The sequence below is a fragment of the Neovison vison genome, chromosome 10 (genome assembly GCF_020171115.1).
Source record: "Neovison vison isolate M4711 chromosome 10, ASM_NN_V1, whole genome shotgun sequence".
NCBI lineage: Eukaryota > Metazoa > Chordata > Mammalia > Carnivora > Mustelidae > Neogale > Neogale vison.
In genome coordinates, this window is record NC_058100.1 from 1,551,905 (window position 1) to 1,573,389 (window position 21,485).

Below are 21,485 nucleotides of genomic sequence, written 5' to 3' on the forward strand. Positions count from 1 at the left end.
AGGACGCTGGGATCATGACCCGAGCCGAAGGCAGCTGCTTAACCAACTGAGCCACCCAGGTGTCCCATGGACGAACACTTTTACATTTCAGATATCTCCATCACACACACAACAGGCACATGTACGTTCTTGTATAAAAATGGGCCCCCATTTTTTAAAAGATTTTATTTATTTATTTGAGAGATGGAGATCACAAGTAGGCAGAGAAGCAGGCAGAGAGAGAGGAGGAAGCAGGCTCCCCACTGAGCAGAGAGCCCGATGCGGGGCTCGATCCAAGGACCCTGGGATCATGACCTGAGCCGAAGGCAGAGGCTTTAACCCACTAAGACACCCAGGTGCCCCCAAAATGCTTTCTGTTTTGTAGCTCGGTTAACTTCAATGATACAAGGAAGACACCTCTCTGTGCAAATAAATCAGGAGTTAGATTACTGATTCAATGGTTTCAGACATCATAAAATCAACCTCCAACTCGTTGCTTTTAAAATAACTTCTGGTTGTTTTTTATTATGAATATATGCTGAACATCCAGTTAATGAATCTTGGTTTTTCCAATTAATGAATCTTTGCCTGCTTGTCCTATTACTTCCTTCAGAGAACTACTCGATCTAAAGGGATGTACAGTCAATAGTTACACATGTGGCCCACCTATGTACAAAACGGAAAAAAACGCTTTTTTTTTAAAAGAAAAAAGAAAGATTATAAAAATCCAGACTATACTAACAATACATTTCTGTAAATCAAGAGAATACTTTAGGATTTGTGATTCGCTACACCGTTAGGCAATGCTTCTTACAGCAGAAAGAACGAATCATCTGACAAGCCGACCCTGGTAATTCTGAGATTAAACACTGCCAATTTGGGTGCTTGGTTATAGCTATGCCAGAAATTTTACTCTCTCCCATTTACCAATCCAATATGTCCATTAAGTTTTCATTTCAAATGCTATTATTTCTAGGACGATCACGTAAGTTCATTTTCAGATCTACGTATTATTGGCCTGTTTTCATCAGGTGGCTTTTGCCCACTTGAACCAATCTTGCAGGCGGCCCCGCGGCTCCAGCTGCGGCGAGAAGGCCGCGCGCGCCTGTGCTGACCGACCCGGCCCGGCCCGACCCGACCGGGCTCTGCGGCGCGCTCCGGGCACGGCTCGGCCCCGCGGGGGGCCGTCTGGGAGCCGCTCGCGCTCCGCGTGGCAAGAGAGACTGTCTGCCCATGGCCAGGGCTTCAGATTTCACAACCTAGAAACGTTGTTTTTTGTTTTGCGGGTTTTTTTGTATTTCTCTTTACATTCCACTTGTGACCCGCTGTGTCCGGTGCCAGGACTTTGCGGACGCGTCCATTGGCCTCGGCCCACCCGCTCTGCGCACAGCCAGGCCTAGCGAGCCCCGCCCCCCCCAGGACGCTTCCGGGTTCCGTCACGTGACGCACACGTCTCGCTGGGCCGGCGCCCTCCGCCCCCTGCCGGACTGCGGCCAAGCGCCGACGCCGCGCGCCTTCGACGCGTCCGAACCACCGCGGAGGGGGACACAGGCCGTCGGGAACCGCCCAGCCAGAGACGCGGTCGCGCCATCAACCTGGGTGAGGGGAGCCGTGGAGACGCGGCCGGCCCACGGTCCCCGGCCCGCAGGCGACGGACGGCTCCAACCGGGTCTCCCTCGGGTCGGGGCCCTCCAGCCTTTCCGCCACCGCAACAGTCACGCCCGCAAAGGTCAAGCCCCCCTGAAGACAACAGTCTTCAACACATTTTCCATCAACTGTTTTTTTCTTTTTAAATTATTTCTCTACTTTAGATTTTGAAAATAATCTGTGAGTAGGTCAGCTTTTTATCTCAAAAGGAGCTTTTCCACTACTCACTTCATGTTCCTTGACTTGAAATACATTCAGCATCTAATTTACTCATATTCGAATCTTCCTAAGCTCTCCATTTTGCGGCACTCACATTTATGTTTACTACTGAGCCAGACGGATACTAGAACTTCATACCAAGTTTTAATACTCGGAAAGACTGATTTTTCTTTGTACTCCTGCAGAAATTCCTTGGCTATGTTATTTATAACATTATTGAGATATAATTCAGTTATACCTAAAATTTCCTCTTTTAAAGCACAAATTCAGTGGTTTTTAGTATATTCACAGACTTGTATATCCCAAACCACTACCTTTAGAACATCTGTATAAGGACTCCAGATTAGTTCTGCATTAGGTAGACTTCCAGGTGGCCTTGAGATGCATTTGAAATTTCAAAAATCTCCAAATGACTTTAATTTTGTATATTACAGTAGGGGAAAAAATCTAAACACCAACATTAATACCATAATAATGAATCGAATTAATTTAGTCAAACTTTCTGGTGTTACCAGATATTTATAATTTTATTCAGAATAGACCCCAAACAGCTGCTCTCAAGTTTAGTTCTAAATATTTCACAAATAACATTGCTTTCATGAATAAATTTTTTTTTAAAGATTTTATTTATTTATTTGACACAGAGAGAGATCACAAGTGGCAGAGAGGCAGGCAGAGAAAGGGGGGAAGCAGGCTTCCCACTGAGCAGAGTCCAATGCGGGGCTCGATCCCAGGACCCTGGGATCATGACCTGAGCCGAAGGCAGAGGCTTAACCCACTGAGGCACCCAGGCGCCCCTCATGAATCAATTTTTTGTTAGATTTTCTTTTCTTTCTTTGTTTTAAAGATTTTATTTATTTATTTGACAAAGATGACAAGTAGGCAGAGAGAAGAGGAGGAAGCAGGCTTCCCAATGAGGAGAGAGCCTGATGTGGGGCTTGATCCCAGGACCCTGGGATCATGACCTGAGCTGAAGGCAGAGGCTTTAAGCCACTGAGCCACCCAGGTGCCCCTGTTAGATTTTCTAACTCTACACTGATGATATTCACAAACGCTGATTTTACTTACTTTACAGTCTTGAATTCTTGCTTAATCAAGAACTTATTGGGACGCCTGGGTGGCGCAGTTGGTTAAACGACTGCCTCCGGCTCAGGGCGTGATCCTGGAGTCCCGGGATCGAGTCCCACATCAGGCTCCCAGCTCCATGGGGAGTCTGCTTCTCCCTCTGACCTTCTCCTCGCTCATGCTCTCTCTCACTGTCTCTCTCTCTCAAATAAATAAAACAAAATCTTAAAAAAAAAAAAGAACTTATTTTTTCAGAAAGTAGTAAGTACCTACTATTTAAGCACAAAGAACAACAGCAGTGAAAAAATCCCTTTTACCATGGAGCGTTCACTCTAACACACCAACAGGGTAGAGACAGTACAAAGGTGAGTCAACTATTCCACATCTCGAATGCGAAACGTGCTATGCACAAAATGAAGAGTGTGGGAGAGGAAGAGAAACTATGACTGGAGAGCATTCACAGTGATAACAAAGGTTGTTAGGGACGTCCTGACTGAGAAGACCACATCTGCACAGAAACCCAAAGCAAAGGAGGTTAAGGAGGGATGTACAGATACCTGAGAAAAGAATATTATCCCAAAGAAGAAACAGTGAGAGCAAAGGCCCTGAGGCAAGAGCTTCTCTGGTATAATCAAGAAAGTGAGGCCGGGCAGGAGGTAGAGAGGCAGACTGGACACATTTTTGTTAGTCCAAAAGATGGGAAGCCATGGAAGGTTTTATGCAAAGAGGTATGTGGCCTGATTCTTCATTCAACAAATAGACATTGAGTTCCTACTCAGCATTGGAGATATAGCAAAGAATAAACGCAAAAATTCCTCTGAAAGGCAGGGTGGGGGGCTGTGGGGGGTAGGGAGGGGAAGGGAGGGGAAAAAAATGAAACAAGATGGGACCTGGGAGGGAGACAAACCATAAGAGACTCTTCACCTCAGGAAGCAAACTGAGGGTTGCTGGAGCCGAGGGAGGTGGGAGCGATGCGGGGTGATGGGCACCGGGGAGGGCGTGTGCTATGGTGAGTGCTGAGCCATGTGTAAGACTGTTTTGCCACAGACCTGCGCCCCCGGGGAAAATAACACATTGTATGTTAATAAAAATAATTCCTGCTTGGGACGCCTGGGTGGCTCAGTGGTTAAGCCGCTGCCTTCGGCTCAGGTCCTGATTCCAGGGTCCTGGGATCGAGCCCCGCAGTGGGCTCCTTGCTCGGCGGGGAGCCTCCTTCTCTCTCCACCTCTGCTTGTTCACTTGCATGTGCACGCTCGCTCTCTCTCTCTCTCTGACAAATAAATAAACAAATAAAATCTTAAAAAAAAATTCCTGCTTTTGCATAGCTTGTATTTTAATAGACGAAAAAGACAATAAGGAAAACCACAGATCGGGATACCTGGCTGGCTCTGTCGGTTAAGTGTCTGCCCTGGGCTCTGGCCATGATCCTGGGGTCCGGGGACAGAGCCAGATATTGGGCTCCCCGCTCAGCAAGAAGTCTGCTTCTCTCTCTGCCCCACCCCCACGCCCAACTTGTGCTCTGTCTTGGACATGGTGTGACTGAAAAGCCTTCTGAACATCCAACAGAGAAGTGTGAGCGTGAAGTTTCAAAATCTCAAAGACAACAGCACACAGACATTTAAAGCCTTGAGGCTGGCGGACCCAGCCAAGCGAGGGTGAACGGAAACGCAGAGAGGACGACTCCAGCAAACACGGGGCAGGGCCACATCATGAAGTAAGGAAGAGCCAGCGAAGACTAAGGAGCCAGAAGGTAATAACGGGGACGTGGGGTGAGGAACCCATCTTTGTAAGAGCCAACTGCCAACCGCTGCTGACCGAGCAAACAGAACCAAGGGCATGGGTGGGTCAGCGGGAGGCGGCACGGTGGGGTCGCCGGGAACCCCGCAACAGCACTCTCTGTAAAGTGAGAGCAAAAACCCCACTGGGATGGGCTTAAAAGCTCAAGAGAATCTAAGAAGAAAAATGTAAGACCACGTGAAGAAACACAGGGAAAGAGAGAAGTGGGAGTCAGAGCTAGAAGACAAAGTAGAATCAAAGAAGCTTTATTGTTTTCAAATGTTAAAAACGACAACTTTCTATTCTCCAAGGACTAAAGCAGTGAGGGATTTCAGGGGTAGCTTAGTCGATTAAGCATCCAACTCCCGGTTTAGCTCAGGTCATAATCTCAGGGTCAGGAGATGAAGTCCTGAGTTGGGTTCCTCACTGATTGGGGAATCTGATTGGGATTCTCTTCCTTCCCTCTCCTGCTGCCCTTTCCCCACTCTCTCTCTCTCAAATACAAATAAATAAATCTTCAGGGGCCCCTGGGTGGCTCAGTTGGCTAAGCGTCTTCCTTCAGCTCAGGTCATGATCATGGGGTCCTGAGATCGAGTGTGACGTCGGGCTCCTGGCCAGAGGGGAGCCTGCTTGTGCTTGTGTGCTCGCTCTCCCAAAAAGAAATAAATACAGGGCGCCTGGGTGGCTCAGTGGGTTAAAGCCTCTGCCTTCGGCTCAGGTCATGATCCTAGGGTCCTGGGATCGAGCCCCGCATCGGGCTCTCTGCTCAGCAGGGAGAATGCTTCCTCCTCTCTCTCTGCCTGCCTCTGCCTACTTGTGATCTCTCTCTGTCAAATAAATAAATATAATCTTAAAAGAAAAATAAATAAATGCAATCTTTAAAAAATTAAAAATAAATAACTCTAAAGAGTTTAAAAATAAAAAGGTAAAGTATCGGGCACCTGGGTGGCTCAGTGGGTTAAAGCCTCTGCCTTCGGCTCAGGTCATGATCCCAGGGTCCTGGGATCGAGCCCCGCATCGGGCTCTCTGCTCAGCGGGGAGCCTGCTTCCCTTCCCTTCTCTCTGCCTACCTCTCTGCCTACTTGTGATCTCTGTCTGTCAAATAAATAAAAGTCTTTAAAAAAAAAAAGGTAAAGTATCAGTGAGAAAAAGATGAAAAACCACACATTCCTGAAGTTTAATATAGATGTGTACCTGTATATGTATAAAATCTCCTAGACAACTACCCAGTTCCAAAAGAATTTACTGAATCATTTTGTCATTTGTCCTGTGACGAGAAATGCTACATTTTTCATACATTAAATTCTTGTATATACTTGGGTCTGTTGCTAGAGCTTTCGTTCTGTGTCACTGAATTTCTGTCTCTACATTCACCACTACCATAATGCTCTAATAATTTTAACTTTGTTTTGTTTTCTAGTAAGACTGATTGCTGTTACTGTTCCTTTCAGAAACTGAAACTCTTATTTTGTCACATAAATGTTACAAGCAACTTATCTAGTACGTGTATGCATATATATATATATATATAACTTACATATATATACACATATATGTAAAAAACTTTAATTTTCATTGTTGAATTTACAAATACCCCGAAGGAGTAAAGGGAGGGGCTTGTGCAGATAAATATTTCTACACTGATGTTCACAGCTCTACTATACACAAAGAGCCAGAAGGTGGAAGCCATTCCATCGATGTCCACTGGCAGGTGAATGATAAAGAAATTGTGGTGTATCATACAATTGTTCAGCCTAAATGGAAGGAAATTTTGACATACGCTATACAACACGGATGAACCACGATGACATTCAGCTCAAAGGAAATCACAAGCCGGTCGCAGAAAGACACTGTATGACTCCATTCCTGCAGCACGGGAGTAGTCAAATCAGAGACCAGAGCAGAAAGGGAGTTGCCGCGGGCCGCAGGGAAAGGTTTTCACTAATGGAGGACAGAATCTCGGGGGAGGGGGGGCGAAAACGTTCTGGAGACAGACGGTGATGAAGGCTTCAAGGCAATGGGACGGATTTACTGCCACAGAACTGCTTATGCAAAACTGGTTTAGAAGGCAAATCGGACCGTATGCATATTTTACCATATTAACAACTCACAGATGAATTCTGGGAGAACTGACCTCTTCACGATGATCCTACTCAAACACACTTCCACTGGTTCAAGACTCAGTGGCATGTTGCAGCTTTCCTCACACACATGTCAAGCCCCGAGCGCTGCTTCTTTCTCGGTACTACTCACTTCTCATTGATTACTCTACTGGCAATCACCGCACTGAATTCTCCCACAAGCCTTCTCACTGATTCTGATTATCAATGTATGCAGCATCATTTACAAATAACAATAATCTTAATAACTTTTCCTATTTTTATCCTTCTAGTTTCTCCTTTCCAAGTTTATTCCCTCATGTCCCCCAGTAACATTATTGCACGACAGAGCGCACCTGCTTCATCCCCACTGCAGCGAGTGCTCCGGCTTCTCCTCCTCTATCCGCGCACGCGCAAACATACCTCCGTGCGCTCATTTACACGTCTACACGTATTCCACACTTCTACATACTCACTTTAGTCATCGAGGGAGTATCAGTTTTTCTGTTTTTTTTAGCTACTGGTGTTAGTATACTCCCTTACATTTCTAGGGAAAAACAACCAACCATACATAGTGCTTTTTTTCCTTTAAATAAACAATTTTTGAAAAAGATTTTATTTATTTGAGAGAGAAAGAGTGTGTGTGTGTGTCTGTGTACGTGGGCACGATCATGAGTCGGGGCTAGGGGCATAGGGAGAGGGAAAAGCAGACTCCCCACTGAGCAGGCAGCCTGACACTGGGCTCAGTCCCAAGACCCCAGGACCACAACCTGAGCTGAAGGCAAATGCTTAACTGAACCACCTAGGCGTCCCTCCTTTCAATAAACATTTTGAGATAATTGTAGGTTCACCTGCAGTTGTGAGAAATAACAGAGATCTGGTATACCCTTTACCCAAGTCCCCCCAATAACACCTTTCCAAAGTATAGTTACCACAACCAGGATATTGATATTAACATAATCCACTGACCTTATTCAGATTTTCCCAGTTTTACATGTATTCGTGTGTGTGTGTGTGTGTGTGTGTGTGTATGTGTTCACTTCTATACCGTTTTGTCACCTGTGCAGGTGCATGTATTACCACTACAGTCAAGATACAGAATGCTCCCATCACCGAAAGGATCACTGTGCTGTCCCCTTATACCGCACAGCTTCATTTTTTTGTTGTTGTTGTTAAAGATTTTATTTATTTATTTGAGAGAGAGAGAGAGAGAAAGAGAGAGATCACAAGTAGGCAGAGAGGCAGGCAGAGATAGAGGAAGAAGCAGGCTCCCCGCCGAGCAGAGAGCCCAACGCGGGGCTCGATCCCAGGAACCTGAGATCGTGACCCGAGCCGAAGGCAGAGGCCCAACCCACTGAGCCACACAGGCGCACCCATATTTTTTAACTAAGGAAATTGTAACTGCAGTTAAAGACTGTCAGCCTTCGCTACCAATTGTTAATGCCATAAATGCCTTAAGCACAGGGCTACCACACCATTCTATAAAAATAAAAGATACCTATAAACTTGTTTCCATAAAATATAAAGCAAATCTATTTCTATCTTGCCAAATTACGTTGAAATAAGCATATTTTTGTCAAAATAGGTAAAAAACAAAACAAAACCAAAAAAAACCTCTGCTTTGACATTTAAAGACTCAATACTTTCAAGGACTGATTTGTAACCTTGAAACTAAAATGAAGTCCTTACAGAATTATGTGGCTATTTATTACAAAGGATACGTTTTAATCATTAAAAATTACAGATTTTCATTCTTGAACAGTGGAAATAACACAGTAATATACCTTTAATTCAACAAATCTAACAGGAGTGTGTGTACTCCTCTTTGTGCACATATTCAAAAGTAAGCTGAAGCAAAACTTGCCCGTACTCAGAAGCAGCTGAGCACACGCTCAGGGAACATTATCGTGTTGTCTCCCTTTCTGTGTATCTTTGGAAGGCTTCAGAATACTATGCTTGCTTTCTTCCCATTCTTAGGCTCCGCAAATGTCTCAATAATTTTGGAATTCTTGGTTTCCTCAAGGTTTTACAGAATGAAACCAGAGCTGGGCAATAGTATTAACTTTGAGAGACTTCTCTATTATTAATTTTCGATGCATTAAGTTAAAATTTTCTGTGATTTCTGGAATCAGATTTAGTAAATTATCTTTATTTTTATTTTTTTAAAAGATTTTATTTATTTATTTGACAAAGATAGAGATCACAAGCAGGCAGAGAGGCAGGCAGAGAGTGAGGGGGAAACAGGCTCCCCACTGAGCAGAGAGCCCGCGGCTCGATCCCAGGACCCTGAGATCATGATCTGAGCCAAAGGCAGAGGCTTAACCTACTGAGCCACCCAGGCGTCCCAGTAAATTATCTTTTTTTTAAAAAAATTATGCTTACCCATGTTTTCACATTTATTAAGATTTTATTTTTAAGTAATCTCCACACCCAATGTGAGGGGGTTTGAACTAACTGCCCTGAGCTCCACTAATTGAGTCAGCCAGGAGCCCCTTATTTGCATATAATTAAGCAAAAAACCTAATTATTACAACTTTCTTTTAACTTCTACTGTATTTGGAATTATCTGTCATTTAGCACTACTTATTCTATCTATTTGTCTTCCCTCCCTTCTGTCTACTTCTGGGTTACACTTGCTACATAAATCCTTCCGTTTCATTTCCCTCAGAAAGAACCACTATCTGGATAGTGACTGCCTTTGTTTTCCAGTTCATTTCTGCATTCTGGATTCTCAAACACTCCTCCTAAGATTGTTGTGTTCTCAGGACAGGAATTGAGGGGTATTTTTTTCTTTCATTTATTTTCATTCTTTCCCTTTTAATTGATATTTAAAGGTATCTTCCCTTTAAATATAGCTTTTGCTATTTCCTAGAAATCCTGAGGTTCAGGATATTTCCAAACGATTAGGTCTTTTTGTTGTCGGCTTTTATTAATTTCTAGTCTTTCTCCATCCTGACCAGAGAATACTGTTTGTTTTTATTCTTTATGGTTTACTGCAAGTTCCATTTTTGTGAAACTCCATCTGTTAGGGACTGAAGTATGTGCCCCCAAAATTCGAATGCTGAAGCCCTAACCCTCACCCCCTAAACGTGGTTGTGTCTGGAGACAGGTCCTTCAAGGACCTCTACTTCAGCATAAAGGAAGTTAGAAAGGTGAGGCCCAAATCTAGAAAAATGGGGTCCCTGTCAGAGGAAGAGAGCCCAGAGCTCTCCTTCTTCTGCATTCACAGAGAAAAGGTCACATGAGGGCACATCAAGAAAATGACCATGTCTAAGCCAGGAAGAGAGTCTTCACCAGAAACCCACCCTGACAACAAAATGATCTTGGACTTCTAAACGCCAGAACAGAGATGGTTTTTAACCCGTCTGGTCTATGATTTGTTGTTACGGCAACCCTAGTAGCCTGACACACCGGAACATTTTTGTTTCACTTGGACTTTTCATAGCCTAAACTTTTTTTTTTTACACTGTGTGGAATATACTTATTTTATCAGTTAAATTTAAAATTCTAGAAAATGTATACTTCTCGAAATTCAAAAACTGATCACGTAGTTTTCGACACTTGCTTTCTATCAGTAGCGATTAGATTAGCACACTCTCCCTGCTCCTGCCTCATCACTCACTTATAGGACTGCTGATGGTTTTTACTGTATTACATCTTTATCCACTGTATCACCTTTAAATGACATTTTCCAACCCTTACTGTAATATTTGCTTTAGCCTTCCCATTCTTCTCCTGGTTGGCTAACAGAAAGAATGAAGGTTGTCTTCCACAGTTTGCTGAAGAATGAACATAATATACTCCGAATTCAAGTGTTCAAAAAGTTGGTCAATATCCTTTTGATATAGATGAGCTGTCCGACTTGAGGGCATTATAAAAATTGCTATTTTGGTTCTGAATTTTGACAAGAACACGCTGAAGTTTATCCTCCCAGAGGTAACTTGATCCTTTGACCTGGATCACAAAGGAGATTATAAGGTTCACTGATCAAGTCTAACACTGCAGTTGTTTCCATGACACACAATCTATAACAATATTAAATGAGACCTAACAAGCCCTTTCAATCTATTTATTGAAATTTTCTATTATTTTTAAATTTATTTTTATCCTTTTAAAAGATTTTATTTGAGAGAGAGAGAGAGAGAGAGAGAGAACACACGAGTGCAAGACAGACACAAGCAGGAGCAGGAGGAAGGGGCCGAGAGAGAGGGGAGAAGCAAACTCCCCATCGAGCAGGGAGCCTGATGTGTGGCTCCATCCCAGGACTCTGGGATCATGACCTGAGCCAAAGGCAGATGTCTATAAACAACTGATCCACCCAGGGACCCAGAAAATTTTTTTATCATTTTAACAATGTCTTTACATTCAGCTTTTTAACAGCTGAGCTAATAAAAAGTTCGGCCTTGCTATTTGAAGATACCAATTATGCATACTTTTATTTCTTCCCCCTCTTCCCATTCTATCACACATTGCCCATCCTTTTGAACTTTGTTCATTTCCATCTTGTTCCTTCTTCCCCACTGTTTTCACATGTGCTGCTTCTAACTGCACTTTTCTATAATTTTTTTCTTCTATTTGTCTTTGTACGCCTTCAAATGCCTCATATGTCTCCTGTGTTCTTAAAACTGTTTTATCCTTCATTGTTTTTACAAAAGTGACTGTTTTAATTTTTTACAATTCCCAGCAAAGTATTTGGAAACAATATCCTTGCTACATCTGCAATCCAGTCTGCTAAAACTTGTCAGCAGGGGAAGCCCTGTTCAGAACTGACAGTTATTTTTTCTCAGCATTCGAAGACATAACTCTTTTGTTCTCTAACCTTTCTTTAGTTGATGGTTGAAGGCGGATATTTAACTGTTGCTCCTCTAATTCTCATTGTTTTATATATATTTTTGTCTTTGATAGTCTAGAGATTCACTTAATGTGCCTCAATATAGACATAGCTTTATCGGTCCTTCTTAGAACATGTCCATCATGAATATTCAATTTGGGAATATTACCCTTCAAATACTAGGTTTCCTCAATTATTCTTCAGGACTCCAACTGGGACATATTAGACTCACAATCATCCTTTATCTACTGTAATTCTTTTTACCATATTTGACATCTCTGGCTGTGCTACATTCTAGGTAATTTTCTCAATACTGTTTTCCAGTTCATTAGTCTATCCACAGCAGTGTCTAAATTGAAAGCTAAACTATTATTCAAAAATTTGTCTGTCTTCCTAGCCCAGGGGCCATGCTAATCTTCCCTGTATCATTCTAATTTTAGCACATGTACTGTCAAAACAAGTACCACTGAGTCTTTAAATGTAAATGACTCTACTTTTTTCATCATAAAAATAAACCATTCATATCCAGAAAATATATTTCATTGGCTTCTTTTGAAAATCTGCCTGGTTACCTTCATCTCCCCACCCCCAATTATGTGTGTGTGTGCTATTTATTAATTATTTTTATTAAGATATAATGTATTATTTGTCCCAGGGGTACAGGTCTGTGAATTGTCAGGCTTACACACTTCACAGCATTCACCAAAGCACATACCCTCCTCAATGTCCATAACCCCACCACCTTCTCCCTCCTTCTCCTCCCCCCAGCAATACTCAATTTGTTTTGTGAGATTAAGAGTCTTTTATGGTTTGTCTCCCTCCTGATCCCATCTTGTTTCATTTTTTCCTTCCCAATTACTTTTAAATTCTTCTCTAGACAGGAGTATATTTTTCTGGGAGGAAGGTAACAAAAATATAGGTAAAGGAAACCACTGAGATATTACCTTTTTTTTTTTTTTTAAGATTCATTTATTTATTTGGAAGAGAGAGAGAGCACGAGCAAGCACAAGCAGAGGCTGGGGGGGGGGCAGAGGGGGAAGGAAAAGCAGACTCTCTGCTCAGTAGGTACCCCAACGCAGGACTCTATCTCAAGACCCCAATATCATGACCCGAGCTGAATCCAAGAGTCAGACACTTAACCCAACTGAGCCACCCTGGCTCCCCACTGGGATACAGCTTTTAAAAAATAACAACAATGAGAAACTGTATTTTAAAATGAACAAAGATATGAACAAAGCAGTGAATTACATAGCAGAACAAGAAAACATGTTCAAACTCAGCAGAATAATGGAAGAAATTAATGCTACAAGATAGGGCTTTTATATTTTGCCATTACTAGAGTGACTACCAAAAAGTGAAGGAGAATAAAGAAAATAAATGAGACCTTGTGAAACACAGTCACAGAATCTAATGAAAGGGCAAGTTACAGGAGGGAGACAGGAGAATAGTAAAAATTACAAAAATATTTTAAAATATCTCCTTCTAAAAGATATTATCAATTTATACTTCAAGGCAGATTTTTACCAAGTTTGGCTTCAGTCTCAAGAAAGCCAAACAACTGTGACTCCTGGGTGGTTCAGTGGGTTAAGCCACTGCCTTTGGCTCAGGTCATGATCCCAGGGTCCTGTGATGGGAGTCCCATATCGGGCTCCTTGCTTGGCGGGGGTCCTGCTTCTCTCTCCGCCTCTGCCTGCCACTCTGCCTGCTTGTGTGTGCCCAAGTGCGTGCTCTCTCTCTCCCTCTGACAAATAAATAAATAAATAAATAAAATCTTAAAAAAAAAAAAAAAGGAAAGCCAAACAACTAAATGCTTACTTTCATGTTATTTCTGGTATCACAAAACTTAGAAGTAATCAACGTAACAGATTACTACCAATTTTTCTAACACTGTCAGTAATACAAATAAGGCATGACACTTGGATTTGTGGTATTATTTGAATATTCACTTTATTTATTTTTCTAAGATTTTATTTATTTATTTGATAGAGAGATCACAAGCAGGCAGAGAAGCAGACAGAGAGAGGGGGAAGCAGGTTGCCTGCCAAGCAGAGAGCCCGATGCGGGGCTCGATCCCAGGACCCTGGGATCATGACCTGATCCGAAGGCAGCGGCTTTAACCCACTGAGCTACCCAGGCGCCCCGATTATTCACTTTAAAGAATTCTATTTGAAACAAGAAGAACTTCCTTATGGACATCATGTGTTAACATTAAATAAGCAGAGGTACATGTATTATTGTAAAACCGAAATGCTGAAATATATATAATCACAAAAGCTGTTAGTTGCGTACGCGACAAGAACCACCCAATAGCACGCCTGGGTGGCTCAGTTGGTTCAGCAACACCCTCCGGCTCAGGTCATGATCCTGCAGCGCCTCCCAGAGCTGTGGGGAGTCTGCTTCTCCCTCTGACCTTCTTCCTTCTCGCGTTCTCTCTCTCTCTCTCTCAAATAAATAAATAAAATCATAAAAAATAACAACTATCAAATAGTTAAACAAGGAAACTGACAATATAAACAGGTTATCTAAGTTAACACAAACATTTTAAGATTAAGTATGGACGCTAATAGAATTTAAGGAATCATAAAAGAATGCACAACAGACTGTCATTTATATCATCATTCTCGCCTTCCTAGAATTTTACTGCACTAAGAGAAATAACACTGGACATTAACTATTAGGTGAAGTATCTCACTCTCTCTAATCCTTGGAGCTTTCAAGAAAAATACCTCTTTAGCACTTCTTCATGTTATGCGCAAACGAAATCAAAGCATGTCAACTTAGCTCAAGTTTCATGAGAGAAGCTGCAGAATAAATCTTCACCCGTAACAACCTTTGATCCGAACATAAAGGTATTTCTATAAAGCAGAAAATGTTAGAGCAAAACAAAACATCTGCAACAGGTGTGGTTCTTACTCCACAAAAAACCCTTGCTGCCTCACGAAGTCGCCAGGAATGTGACTGGGCCGCACTCAGCGCCGGCAAGTGCTTCTCGGAGCTCTGCCCACAACGCTCCCTCGAGGCGTGTGTTCCTCCACCTCATCCTGCGGCAACCCGACCGGGCAGGCGCCGCACGAGCTCGTTTCCCGCGCGTCACACACTCAGCCGCACGAGCGCCCGCGCGGGCGTCCGCGGACCGACGGCGGCAGGTCCCGGCTTCACCGCCGCGCGCGCCGGGCCAGAGCGCAGGTGCAGGCCGGACAGTCGGCGAAGAAACAAACGGCTCGTTACCGTTTCCTGAATGCGGACAACGGAACAGACACGGTGACGGCGGCCATGATCTGGGAATCCGAAGAGAAGGTTCTGTTCAGGGCCCCGTGGGGGGCACCTGACTTCGGGTGAGGTCCCGACCTCGGAGCCCCGGGATCGAGCCCTGCATCCAGCTCCCCGGCTCGGCCCCCTCATGCGGTCTCTCAGGGAAATAAGCAAAATCTTTCAAAAGAAAGAAATGTTCTGTTCACATCCTCAAGTGTCGCGTCTGGAGAACGCGAGCCTCGGTCCAGCGGCAGCTGCGCCCGAGATCCGCGTCCCTCCGCCCCCCGCGAAGATCGGCAGGACGGCCGCAGGACGGACGGTGAGGTGCGGAGCGCGCGACGCCGTTCACCGGGACTCCCCGGACGGCGTCGCGGGCGTGTGTGGCACGCGGGCCCCGGGCGGGAAAGCGCGTGCGGCCGCCCCTGTCACACGCACACACCGAAGCTGGCGCGCCCCCGGCGCGAGCGGAGACGCGGCCGGAAACGCAGACGCGCGGCCCAGTCAGCGGCCCCGCAGCCTCGGCGACCGCGTGCGCAGGCGCGGCGCTGCCGGGAACTCGGACGGCGGCCGCCGCGGCCCGACCAGGAAAAAGCAGCTCAACACGGGCAGCAGCCAGCGAGCGTTCTCGGAGCCGCGGCGGACGTGAGGCCGTGACAGGGCAGACTCCCGCGGCCGCCCGGGCTGCGGTGGGAGCCGAGAGCCGGGTTCGCCGCAGCGCAGAACCGGAGCTGCAACACCGGGTGCGGGGACGCGGTGCGGGGACACGCCGGACGCTGACCGGCGGCCCGGGACAGGCTGAGCGCCCGACGCCGGCGCACGACGGCCGGGGCCGGAGCCAGGTTCCAGCCCGGTGTCCGCCCCGGGTCCTCACAGGGAGAACCACCGCCGGGGGACGGGAAGGGACCCCGTGGGGTACGTCGGAGCCCTCCAGCGACAAGGGCGGCCTCCGGAGATGCTCCTCAGCACAACCCGGCCTGTCGGGGCGGATGGAGCCCACACGCTCTGCGGAAGGAAACGCGCGCTCCCGCCGCCTCTCGCCGTCCCGTCCTGCCTCGCGCGCCGACGGAGAAGCGAATCGCGCTCCCGCCACCGAGGCTGAGCGCGGGAGCCGAGACCGCCCCCCGCCCTCACACCGCCCCGCGGCGCTCGAAGTCGCGGGCAGCGGCCCTCCCACCCGGGACGCGGCGCGCGCCACCCCGAGAACTGCGAGACGGGCGAAGAGCGCAGCGGCCGTCGGGGAACGCGGCAGCGTCCGGCCGGGCCCCGCGGCTCAGCGGGTCGCACACCGGCTCCCGCTTCCAGCCCCGCTGCCGGCTCCGGGCTCTCCGACTCTCCCTCTCCCTCCGCCCCTCCCTGCTGCAGGCCTGCACGTGCCCTAACACAAACAAACCTTTTTAAAAATCAGGCTTAAATATTACAGGAAAGTTAGAAGTATCAGACTAGAAATTTAAAACTATGACTAACATGCTAACGGATAAAGCAGATTGCAGGCGAGCAGACAGGTGGAAATCCTAAGAAAGAAAAGTTCTGGAGAACAGAAACACTAAAAAATGCTGAACAGCCCGGATGAGTTCGTTAGCCGACTAAACACGGCTGAGCAAAGAATGAATCTCCAAGTTTAAGGCTATCTCAATAGAAACCTCCAAAACTAAAAAGCAAACAGAAAAAAAAGACTAGATTAAAAACAGGACAGGAGATCAAGAACTGTGCGACAACAGCATGACATCTGCATCATGGGAACACTACAAGAGAGCAAGAAAGTCTGGAAAGCTCAAAGAATAAGAAGCAGGAAAAATGCAAACAAAACAAACAAATGAAAGCCCTACACCTACACACATCATTTTCAAACCACAGAAAGTCAAAGATAAAGGGGCACCTGGGTGGCTCAATCGGTTAAGTGTCTGCCTTGTGCTCAGGTCATGATCCAAGGGTCCTCAGTCAGAGCATATCAGGCTCCTGCTCAGCAGGGAGCAAGCTTCTCTCTGCCCCTCTGCCACTTGCCCTTGTTCTCTTCAAACAAACAAACAAAATTTTTTTAAAAAGAAAGAAAAGGAAAAAAACCAAAGATAAAGGAAAAAAAACCCTGAAAGAAGACGGGAAAAACACCTTTCCTACAGAAAAGCAAAGGTAGGAATTCTATCTAACTTCTTCTTGGAACCATGCAAGCAAGAACAGCAGACTGAAATTTAAGTGTAAGAAGAAAAAAAAAAAATCACCAACCTGAAATTCAGTATTCTGTGAAACTACCCTTTAAAAATGAAGAAGAGGGACACCTGGGTGGCTCAGTGGGTTAAGCCTCTGCCTTCAGCTCAGGTCACCATCCCAGGGTCCTGCGACTGAGCCCCACATGGAGCTCTTTGCTTGGCAGGGAGCCTGCTTCCCCCTTTCTCTCTGCCTACTTGTGATCTCTCTGTCAAATAAATAAATAAAATCTTAAAAAAATAAAAATGAAAATGAAGAAGAAATAAAGACTTTGAGTGACAAAAATTGAGGGACTCTATCCACCAGACCTGCTTTTTAAGATGTTCAAAGTTCTTTAGAGAGAAGGAAAATGATGGTTCAGAAACTCGGATCTAGAAAAAGAAAGGAATACCACTGAGGAAGGAAAAAGTGAAGGTGACATATAAGCTTTTATTTTTCTTATTATTAGTTGATATAACAGGTAAGTCTGTTTAAAATAATAGCAACAATGTATGAAAAGGCCTGATACCCTTATATATAAGTGAAATGAACAATGGTGATGATACAAAGGAGGGTAGGGAGGAATCTGGATTATTTTGTTATTACAATGTACCCTTGAAGTGATAGTGTTATCTGAGAGTGAACTTGGCTTAGCTCTAACTGTGTATTGCCAACTCTAGTACAAACACTAAAAAATGTAAAGGAAAGGTTTATGGACAAATTTTTCCCCAAATACTAAGAAACATAAGTTACTCATAAAGCTATGTTAGAAATTAGAAATACAGGGGCTGGCTCAGTCAGTTTCATAAAATCCCTAGGTTTTGTTATCTCATCATGTAAGGCCTTTAATTCTGATGTCTCACCAAAAGTTTTCATTTGCTTCTGTGCAGCTATATCTCAAAATTAATTAGCAATGTGCACTTACAGAGCAGTCTGTATGTGAGCATCTCTGTAGTGATTTATGGTCATTAAAATGAAATAAAAGATATGAAGAGGCAACCATAAAAAGTAGCGTGTCAATTAGCAAGTCACTGTGATGATGTTCAGGCTTAATTCCCTGGGACTTGAGGAAAGCTATGCCGTCTTTCAATGTGGTTCAATAATGACTTTTTCCATTAGCAAGATCAACAAATAAATGAGAAATATTCACATTTGCTGTACCTCATTTTGTACACCATTCAAACAAACCATGATACAGACTCAAGCAGATATCCTTAACATCCAACACTTGAAGAGAAAGTGAACTGCCCAATCAGCCAAATGCAGCACTAATTAGAGAAGTTTCTACTACAAAATGCAAGAAATGAGGATGAACCTGCTGGAACTGACTATGAGAGTTTGACTCTTCCTGGTACATTTATAGCCGTGTTCACAGTGCAGCAGAAGAGATCTGCTTTCCCCTCCATTTACGGCAGCAGATGCTGCCATAATGAACGTTATTTTGGGAAGAGTGGCATCTTGTTTTGTCTCCAAGGCTTAAGACGGATCGTTGCTGCCCCTTAGCTGTTTGTGTATGTAAAGGGAGAAAAGAAGCCTTTACTGAAATGTGAGATCCACCAGAATTTGCATAACAGCCGCTGCCATGCAGAAGCTGGGCCCCAAGCCAACCTCTCTCCTCTTTTCCACTACAAAGTAAGCAGCGCAAGCAGCTTCCAAAACAAACAGTCAGTATGAAGGTAAGACAACAGAAGCCTACTGAAAGCAGGACCTGTACACCATCAGGTCTTCCAGCTCCAGTAACTTTTGCCAACAAGAACCGGGGAGCGGAAAAGCAGCAGCGGGATGATGCAGTCTTCTATTCCGGACCTGCTCCCATGCTGGCACAAGGAAGACTGCTCTCACAGGGGACACAACTCACAAGGTGCGGTTAGATGAGACAATGTGACCCTTTACTCCCTGGATAGAGCTAAGGAGCCTAAACACAAAAAACTGGTCAAAAATAGAAAAAAAGGCCCTGGGATAAACAGCATCGACAGCAGTGATGATAAAAGTGTCACTTGGGCTCATTTGTATCGTCTGTTAGTGATTGAGTCACTAAGATGTGTTAAATGCTTTGAAAAGGTACCTGACATCCAAAAATGTTTTCCTAAACTAAGAACCTAATGCGGGGCTGTTTGCGAATGGAGACACTGCAGACAGCCTGGTTTATCTCTCTGCGATGTGGTAAAACAGAGGCTTCGTCTGACCTACTGCAAGATGAAAGGCTTTTCTAAGGGTTGTCAAAGTTGTGATTCACCAGAAAAAAAAAAAAAGTTGTGATTCACCAGGAAATTGATGAAACAGCCACAGGTAATAACGCTAATTTCTTAAAAGCAGCAAGCTATAGATTGTTTTAAATAGACCTAAAAGTTTTAATACACACTTTTAGTAACTGAAAGGAGAAAATACGAGTATTTCAGTTGGGGAAATTTACGCAAAAGCACCATCTCAGGGCTACAGAAACCAATCCTCTGTTCTTGAGCTAGATGAATGTTAAGGTGCGTAGTTCTGGTGCTGGGGCTGGTTTTGTTGGTTTTGTTTGAGCGGTTGCTATTTTTAATGCCTGCAGATCTTGACACACAGTCCATAATCTCAATGACCTATTTTTGTTAAGATTTTATTTATTTATTTAACAGAGAAAGAGAGACAGTGAGCAAGGGAACGCAAGCAGGGGCAAGGGAGAGGGGGAAGCAGGCTCCCCGCTGAGCAGGGAGCCCAATGCGGGGCTGATCCCAGCACCCTGGGATCATGACCTGAGCCAAAGGCAGACCCTTAACCATCTGAGCCCTCCAGGAGCCCTTAATGACCTATTTTTTAAGTAGAGTTTGTGATCCTTAAATGCAAAAACTAAAATGACTGCCCTAACATTCAAGGAGCATTCATTCACTAGTAAACAAAAGAAAAACCACGGAACTGCACTACAACGTGACACGTTAGAAAACGGAACCATGCGCAGTGGAAGTGGCGAGGTTACAGCTCAGGGACCCTTCCCCAGAACTGGGCGACAGGTAAGCTGAGGCTTTCTACTGTCTCATCTGCCCTCCTTTCTCTATTTCAAATGAAACTTTTTTCTCTTTGCTTTTTATTTAAGAACTTAGTAACAAATTCATTTTTCTAATTTTTCATTTTGATGTTAGCTAATTTACTTCTTGAGATTGCAACAGAAAAATGTGTCATCAAGTGCGTGCAGGACAATTTCCAGTTGTCTGATAATTCCTAGCGTCACAATCAATAAGCAGCTTAACAAAAAGTGACCAAGCATCCCTTTGCTTTGGCTTCCAGCCATCAGCATCTGTCTGTGACTTCCTCAGCAGTCTCTGTAGTTCCTACCCGTGCAATGAGGGACTAGACAAGGAGCTACGGGATAATCGCACTCAGCAATTTCGGCGCAAAATAAAAAGGTGGGGTTCAGAAGCAGGGTCTACCTTACTTCATTGTTGTTTCTGTGAAAGTTACCACTGAATTCTGCAATTGTTAGGATCATCTTTCTCCTTTCACATATATTCTGAGGTGTTACTAATCCCATGTAGCTTGGCTAAAAATACCTAAAATATTCTAGTGTACCTATCTACCATCTGTGCGTCTGTGTCAGAATGCCTTTGCCCAACGCCTAAACTCTGACTTCCTAACACAGTAGCAGAACTCTTTACTGCCAACGTGTTTTGACACTGAGATGTTTTCTAAAACTGATGGTAAAATATACAGTAGACAAAAACTTGACTGTTAAAACATGAAGGTAGAAAAAGACCAAATTTAATAGCTCAGAACCTATTTTGTTTGAAGAGTGAGTAGTGGTTACTATCTCACTTTACCAACACTGACATTTCTGCCATCTTTGCTCCTATGATTTTTTTTTTTTTTTGCTAATCTGTATAATCGCAATTTAGATAATAGACTCCAGATAAACAAAAGCCTTAGGAACACCATACATCCAGTTCGAAGACCCATATCTATATAAAGGGTCCCAAGGACATTACAGTTCACACGCCAACAATGACCCACTCCCTTCCTTGGGAGGGCTCCCTCCAGTCCTACATACTTCTCTTTAACTCCTGACATTAGGTACTTGCTGGGACGAAGTGTCCTCATCTTTAACAAAAAGATGAGGTCATTATACAGATCTTGGATTATGTCCTCATATTTTCCCACCTTTTAGTTGTAAGGGCAGAAGGGGGAATTAAACATACAACAAGTTTCCTTTTCTTCTGGAAAAAGAATTCTTAATTCTATGAAGCAGAACTACATTAAGAAGTAGTTGGCTTTAGGGGAGCCTGGGTGGCTCAATGGGTAAAGCCTCTGCCTTCAGCGCAGGTCATGATCCCAGGGCCCTGGAATCAAGCCCTGCATCTGGCTCTCTGCTCTGCAGGGAGCCTGCTTCCCTCTGTCTCTCTCTCTCTCTGTCTGCTTGTGATCTCTCTGTCAAATAAATAAATAAAGTATTTTTTTTTTAAAATCTT

At 44.4% G+C, this 21,485-nt stretch overlaps 1 protein-coding gene and 1 non-coding gene across 6 annotated transcripts in view; both read right to left on the minus strand.

Annotated features, from left to right (window-relative positions):
- Window positions 1-21,485, minus strand: part of ASH1L (ASH1 like histone lysine methyltransferase) — a 180,157-nt gene that overhangs the window by 120,799 nt on the left and 37,873 nt on the right. The window lies entirely within an intron of this gene.
- Window positions 11,974-12,080, minus strand: LOC122918913. The gene has a single exon (XR_006386700.1). It is a non-coding gene; the product is annotated as a U6 spliceosomal RNA (small nuclear RNA).